Genomic DNA, 7,629 nt, shown 5'->3' on the forward strand with positions numbered 1-7,629 from the left:
ACTCCAGCAATCCCAGTGAACTTTACTCAAAATAGCGAGTAGCCTACACATTTGTTCCCCTTTCTCTTGGGAAGAAATGTGTTGACAGTTAAAGCTATAGTTCGTAGTTTCTGTCGCCCCCATGAGGAATTCTAAGTAATGACAACAAAACTGTTGGCGAGTCCACACGACACAAGCCTTATGATGGACTCTTCAGAAAAGTCACCGGACGCCTGAACATAGCCATACTGAGAAGTACAGAGAGAGTTGTGTGGAGCTTTGTAGCAACTCATTTGGCAATGGCTTGAATGTAACAGATGTGTATTAATATCAAAAAGTTACGCACTAAAGCTTTAAAAGTGAAAACATTCTGGTTGAAACAACAAATATGTAAGATAAACAGATTTACGTCAGAGCAGTCTGATTTGACATTTTTCCCTATCATACTAATACTAGGACTAACAAAGCTAGCTCCATGCAAAACAAGGACCAATGCTGCTTCTTTAGGATGCTGACTTTCTGCCATGTTAGCCTCAGTGTTTTGACAAAATATACTGTATGTAGCCATAAGATGGAAAAAGACTTTTGTTAATTTTTTTTTAGAAGATAAATCAAGGACACATAAAAAAAAGTCCTAAACCTTTAAACTGATATTAGCTTAATAAGATAGGTAGATATAGCTGATACAGTCCGACTAGAAATGAGAAGCAGCATTTGTCTAGTATAATTAATAAAAAAATAATGTTTGAGTTGTAATGTTAACATTGTACTGTAAGTGCCATGCGACAACGGAAAGCTTGACAGACGTAGAAGCTGCTGGGCTTAGTGAACGGTAAATTCACATTTAAAAAAACCCGCCTTGCATGCAAACCGCACGCTGCATTTTCCAATGGAGCGATGTTCGGGCTGTGCCCTCCCGTGCCTACTGAACTGGTATCAGTGTTTTACCTAAAAACTGGCTCAGTTCAGCAGGAACAGGAGTGAAGTCCACTGTCAGCGGGACCTCTGTCCTGTCTTACCTCACCGTCTTCCACTGAACATGCAGCAAGACAGCCCAACCCAGATTCAATACTTCTTTTGCAATGTTCTCATGTTAAGTTGACCACACCCAGCACAGAGTCGTGTGGGTAATATGCCTCGAGTCATTGGCCCTGATGAAAATCAAACCCGAGCCCTCCAACCTGTCAGACGATGGCACTAAACCCTGAAGTGCATGCAAGGCGGTGCAGCTCAAGTTTTAGATGACTGTCCCCTTTCTTTGCTTAAACATGAATGTTTCATGAGAGATTTACCATTTATGCTTGATAGGTAGGCCCTGGCGTCCAGAGCCGTTGTGTTAATACTGTTACATACTGATGCCGTTGATCTTGTTGTTTTGCTCAGCCTTCATGTTTATTTCAGCATTCTTCCCTTGAAAAAGCTGCAAACACGGCTCACTCTTTGCCAATGCCATGTCTCTCTCTTTTTTCTGTCTCTCTGTGCTGTCAAAGGCCACACTTGCACTGGAGTTCATTGTCAGGTAATGCCAGTGAAATGTCTGCTATGTCTGTCTAATTGATGTCACCCAGCTGTCCCCATTATCAGTGAATGGGAATGTGTGCAATGCTGCTTTCTCCCCACACTCCAGATAACCCGCAGCCACCAAAGGAAAAGTGCTTCATCTTGAAGATTTCATATCCACAGGAAAATGAATGTTCATTAGCAAGCATGATGAATCGGCTCTTATCCGGCAACTCCACTGATCGTGGTTTTGGCACAATAAAATTATATTTCTGTTACTTTTGAATGTTTCTTTCAAACCTTGAGGATATATCTTAGCAAGTTGTTTTTTCATTGTGTCAGCGATTTGATATTGTCTTCAGGGCATTGTTTCAGCCAAGTCGTACCACTGAAAAGTTTGCTATGATTTGTGTTTAATCATTTAATCTACCTAAATGTGGACGACAACGGTGCATGAAGTGCATTATTCTAAATGTCAGTAGGTTTCTAATTACTTTCATTGTGGAGCCTAAATTATTGTAATGTTACACCTGCAACCAATATTAATTTCATTACTAATCCCGCCACGATTTAATGTAATAAAGTTTAAATGAACTGAAAAGGATTCTAGCATTTCAATTTTTTCAATATCACAAGATATCATTTATCCCCGGGAGTAAAACATGTTGCAGCAGGAAACAACAAAAGTTGAAGACAAAGAATAAAAAGGTCATCAAAAAGGTATGGTGTAACAAAACACTTTTTTACGGATTATCTCTGTGGTGCTGAGAAATGATGAAAAAATGGGTTTAATTGCAGATGATTACCAAATTGTTGAGTTTTTTGGGGTAGCCATGTTTTTACCAGTCAGGTTCAAAGCTACCACTTTTTTTTTCTTTAGGAACCTGTTTATATTTTTGGGGGGATATTTTTTAGGTACATTTTGACTCCTACTATAATATTGTCAGACAATCCTCTTTTTTATTCCACACATTCTTCTTCAATGCAACTTGACCACTGATAGTTCGGTCAGAGATTGGGTGTGTTGTACTAGTAGCGGCTAACGTAGCTTCAAGTCGCTAGCTTCAAGCAAAGATGAGGAAAGCATGTTTTTTTCCTTAATAAACTTATAGTCTTCAGCTCCAACAGATGCTGAGTGCCATCACTTGAGGCATTTTATCAAATGTTTTCTCACATATGCAGAAGTACTCCCCCAGACATGTAAACAGACTTTGATGTGTACAATTGTTGCAGTTCCGATGAATTTGTTTATGGGGTGAAAATATGATTCCACTTCTGAGGCTAAATAAACCATTGAAAATTGTATTGTCTGAAAAATGCATCATACAAAAAAGCTGAAGACAAGACTTTTTAGCTTTTAGCTCATGAAATGTTTAATTAGTGTTTCCCCCAGCAAAGCTGTCAGACCGGTGGCAAGTGTCTTCATTAATGTAGAGCCAAATAGTGTCTTTGAAAACAGAATCATGGATGGAATCGCGAAATGGAGAATTTAAAAAAGCTATAAGAAAGATTTCATAGGGCTCTACATTAAGTCAATGCTAAAAGCTAACTGGAGGTTTTGAAAATATGACTATGTCTAAGTTTCAAACTGAGCCGCCGCACTGTAACTAGTTTAAAAAACATCTTAAAAATACATTAAACATTTTTTCCCCAGTGGCTTAGGCCTGGTGGGGGGCAACTAACAGGGGGAAACCCTGATATTAATTATAGCCTATATTATTTTATTTTTGGCGATTCATGGTTTCACAAGACAGAGACTATAGAAATAGTGTACAGACAATGCTTCTGAACAGTTAACTGATTTAAAAAGAAATATAATGGAAAAAATATTTACAGACTATTTACAGTATGCTGTCTGGTCAAAATGTTCTGGGACTTGGACTCATGATCTCAGTGTGACAAATCCTCACCAGTGTTACGATAGTGTGATTGCTTATAGTTTGTTGTTACACCCATTTGCAGGCTACCTTTTTCATACATCGAAAACATAAACACGACAATACCCAATCTTGAGTTCTCATGAAAACCAACACACGCATCCATACGGCTGCCTGGAGACGGGTACCCAGACCAAAGCCTCCAGCTCTCCTTTTAGTCTCCATAGTGATGTCAATATCGTTTTTATGTAACGGTCTCAACGGCTGACCAGATTTGAGCCTGATCTACTTTTGTTGCCCCCTTTGCCATTCAATCAGCATCTGTGCGGTTCTGGCCCATGGCTGTAAGCTTGACTGCATAATTTGGTTTAGAGCTGAGCGGGAACATCTGTTCTACAAAGCTTCAGCTCCTTCCAATCCTCAGGCCTCATGGAAAAAACCAGGCGGGACCGCTGCTGCAGCACAGGACCCCCAAATGTCATAACCTCAAGTCCAAACCCTAGAATAAGAATAATCTTAGCATTGAGAGAAGAGTGAAGGAGCTTTGAAATGCAAGGTTCAAATGTGTCAAGTTGTGTAGGATTTATAGTTGGACTGACAGTGATTAAGAGTATGCTTTATTGATTTCATATGTACAGTAGGAGGTTTAAAACTTTGAGACAAAGTGTTTCATTCAGTTGGATGACTCACATGGAATAGGTTTATTATGTGATTACAGAATATGTAGAGTTGTGACAATATTTTCACTGTTATTAGTATTATTTAGTCAGAAATCTGTGACCACACTCAAGAAATGTGCAGACATTTTGTCCCTGTGCCCAAACCCACATCAAGCTGGGATTTATGAAATACTGGAGCTGGTTTCCAGAAACAGTGGATTGTATTTATTTTTGACAAATGGTGATATACTATATATAAACACCTTCAAACCCTGTCATTATTTAAAGGAATAGTTCAACATTTTGAGACACATGCTAATTTGCGTTCTTGTCAAAGAAGCTTGAGAAGAATGATACCACTCTCATAACTTTTCAGTTAAAACCAAGCTGGAGCTAGGAGATGGTTAGCTTAGCTTGGCACAATGACTGCAAACCAAGGGAAACAGCTAGCCTGACTTTGTCCAATTATAAATAAATATAAACCTGCCTTCCAGCACCTCTAAAGCTCAATAAATAACGTCTTATATCTCACATTTTTAAAACCATACAAAAACCGAAATGCCCAAAGAATAATTTGAAGAAAAATTAAACTACTAGATGTATTGTCATTTTGTACAGACATTCATGATCTCCAGAGGATGAAGCCCACTGACTTTTTGCAGAATCTTTCTCTATAGTACCATTTTTGTGGCTTTGAAATATCTTAACAATCATTGGATGGATTGCCATTGCACTAATCACATTTAGATAGTAAACAACTTTAGGGGTGGCAGTAGCTCAGTCCGTAGGGAGTTGGGTTGGGAACTGGAGGGTCACTGGTCCAACACTAACCCACTCACTTGGACATTTCTCCATTTGTGCATGTATAGGACCAGAGCATGTGTGTGTGTATTTTTCGGCCTGTGTCTAGTGATTTTTAACAAACACAGTGTAAATTGTGAGTGTAAATTGTAATTAAAACAATAAACGTGGTTAAAATTAAACCTGCTAAACATCAGCATTGTCATTGTGTGTATGTTAGCATTTAGCCCAGAAAACTGCTGTGCCTAAGTACAATCTCACAGAGCACGACTGTATAGTCTTAGTCTTGTTTCTAAATGAGTCCCCTGCAGTTTTCTAAGAAAACCTGCTTAAGAAACTAGTGGAAACTGAAGCCGAATCATCACCCTTGGAACATCTTTCATAACACAATTAGTTAAGTGGTCACGGTGCTCAGCCAAAGCACAGCAAGAATGAGAGAGAGGATTAAGAAAAAGAGAAAAAAAACTTGCTCACATACATTTCCAAGGTTAAGAGCAAAGTCACTGCACATGGCTAACATCCAGCCCTTGTTGTCTTTGGTAATTGTCTCCTACACTCACAATGAAAGAGGAATGAAAACGCACTTTTGTGTGTCCTTGTAGTAATTTTTCATCATGTTGGAACATGTTTTTAAACATGCTTAATAACAGAATTTGTGTTTACAGTGTGTCTGCCTCCATCATTTTAAAACTCATAAAGTCTGGCCTTTGTATCCGCTATCTAGGATCTGATAAAGAGGAAACAGCTGGGTCCAGAGATGGTGAAGATTCCTCCTCCACATGTACATCTCTCCAGAACAGGCTCTTCTGTGTACCTCTGAGCTATTTTTCTGTTAGAATAGATACAAAAAAGGTGACATGGCGGTGCATTCCCTTTTAATTAAGAAACAACTGAAGATAATTTTTGTGTGAATGGAATAACAGAGATGTTTGGTATGTGTTTATGCTCAACTTGACTGACTATGAACAAAAAGTACATAAATCCTAAAGTAGATCCACTGGCACCAGAGAAGAAGAAAACGTTGTTCGTCATTTCCCAGCCAGGTGCAGTCGACAGAAACAGACACAGAAGAAAAGGGTCATGTATTCAAATGTTTGACTTGTTCGTTTTGACATGCAGCGAGTTAATGCCCTTCCTGTTCTTTTGTTCTCTTTGATGGCAGCTCACAAGAAAATGCATTGATTGATTGATTGGGTATAATTAACCACAACACTGGATATTTGCACAGCCATTATTTATGTCTGAAAGTGGAAAGGGATGCTGTAAGTTAGCCAAATAAACTGCATATTTTCTTGGGGAGTTTTTCACCGGGAGCAAGTCCGCTGGGTTAAATAAAGAAAGAGTTTTCTGACGCTGCCAGTTTATGAAATCATCCTGTGCGTGTGTGTGTGTGTGTGTGTGTGTGTGTGTGTGTGTGTTTGTGTGTGTGTGTGAATGAGAAAGACCAGATAACGACTGCTGACCCAGCGGACACCTGGCGGTTAGTGTCTGCTTCATATCACCGTGGGAACACGTTTACCAGATCCATGAGTACACAGGTGCACGAGCACATGCACACATGCATACATACTGTGGTATATTAGATCGAGCACTCGGGGCTCAACTGTGTTGCACTGTCAATGTTGCTACATGGTGTTCTAGGAGTGTTGATTACTGCCTCTGTTGTTTTGGATGTCAAAGTGCAAGTAAAGACATGCTCGTACCGCGGCATTGCCTCTGTGTATATTATTAAATGCATTAATAGTAGCCTAACCCACAAACAGTAATACTAAAGTAGTACACATTACGCAAAGCAACAACACATACGCTGACATACGGTTAGGTATACACACATGAAACAACAAATGTTCACGTGAACACACTCAAACAAAGCTCCATTGAGTTTTCTCTAAAATTATGACAAATGAATGATCATGACAAAGATAATATTTTCATAACAATAAATCCATTGCTGTGCAGTCATACAGTCTCTTTGGCTACTGTCTGCAGTGAGGAGTCAAAGAGTGTCATTGCATTTCTGGCCTGTGGACACTTAAGTCACATATCACATGTCGACAACTTCAACTTGTTCTGGGAGATGCCCAACCTGCTGAAGCGTGATGGTCTCCACCCAAACCGACACGGAGCCAGGCTGCTATCTGACAACATAACGACCACACTAACAGAAGGCAAGTATTGACATTATGTTGAAAATATCACAGATTCATGTCCCCCAGGTATTGATCCTGATAGCACTATACAAGTGGATGGATCTGAAAATGTTTTCTGTAGGATAACATGTAGTACTAGTATTACTCCAGTAACATGTGGTACTAGTACTATTCCAGTAATTATCAACAACAGACCACACAAAGTGGTGAATAGAGAGGCAACACTTAACAACCTAATTGGAATTAAAACTACCACAGCAATGATAGAAAAGGATAGGAAAATTAGATGTGGATTACTAAATATCAGATCTTTGTCTTCTAAAGCAGTACTCGTAAATGAATTGATATCTGATAATCAAATTGATCTATTCTGTCTTACTGAAACCTGGCTGGGCCATGAAGAATATGTTAGTCTAAATGAAGCCACCCCTCCCAGTCATATTAATACTCAAATTCCTAGAGGCTCAGGCCGAGGAGGGGAGTTGCAGCCATATTTGATTCAAGCCTGTTAATTAACCCTAAACCCAAACTAAATTATAACTCTTTTGAAAGCCTTGTTCTTAATCTTCAACATCCAACACGGAAATCAGTACAGCCAATTATATTTGTTGTTGTCTACCGAGCTCCAGGTCCGTATTCTGAATTTTTATCTGAATTCTCAGA

This window comes from Perca flavescens, chromosome 9, assembly GCF_004354835.1.
Source record: "Perca flavescens isolate YP-PL-M2 chromosome 9, PFLA_1.0, whole genome shotgun sequence".
NCBI classification, from domain to species: Eukaryota; Metazoa; Chordata; class Actinopteri; order Perciformes; family Percidae; genus Perca; species Perca flavescens.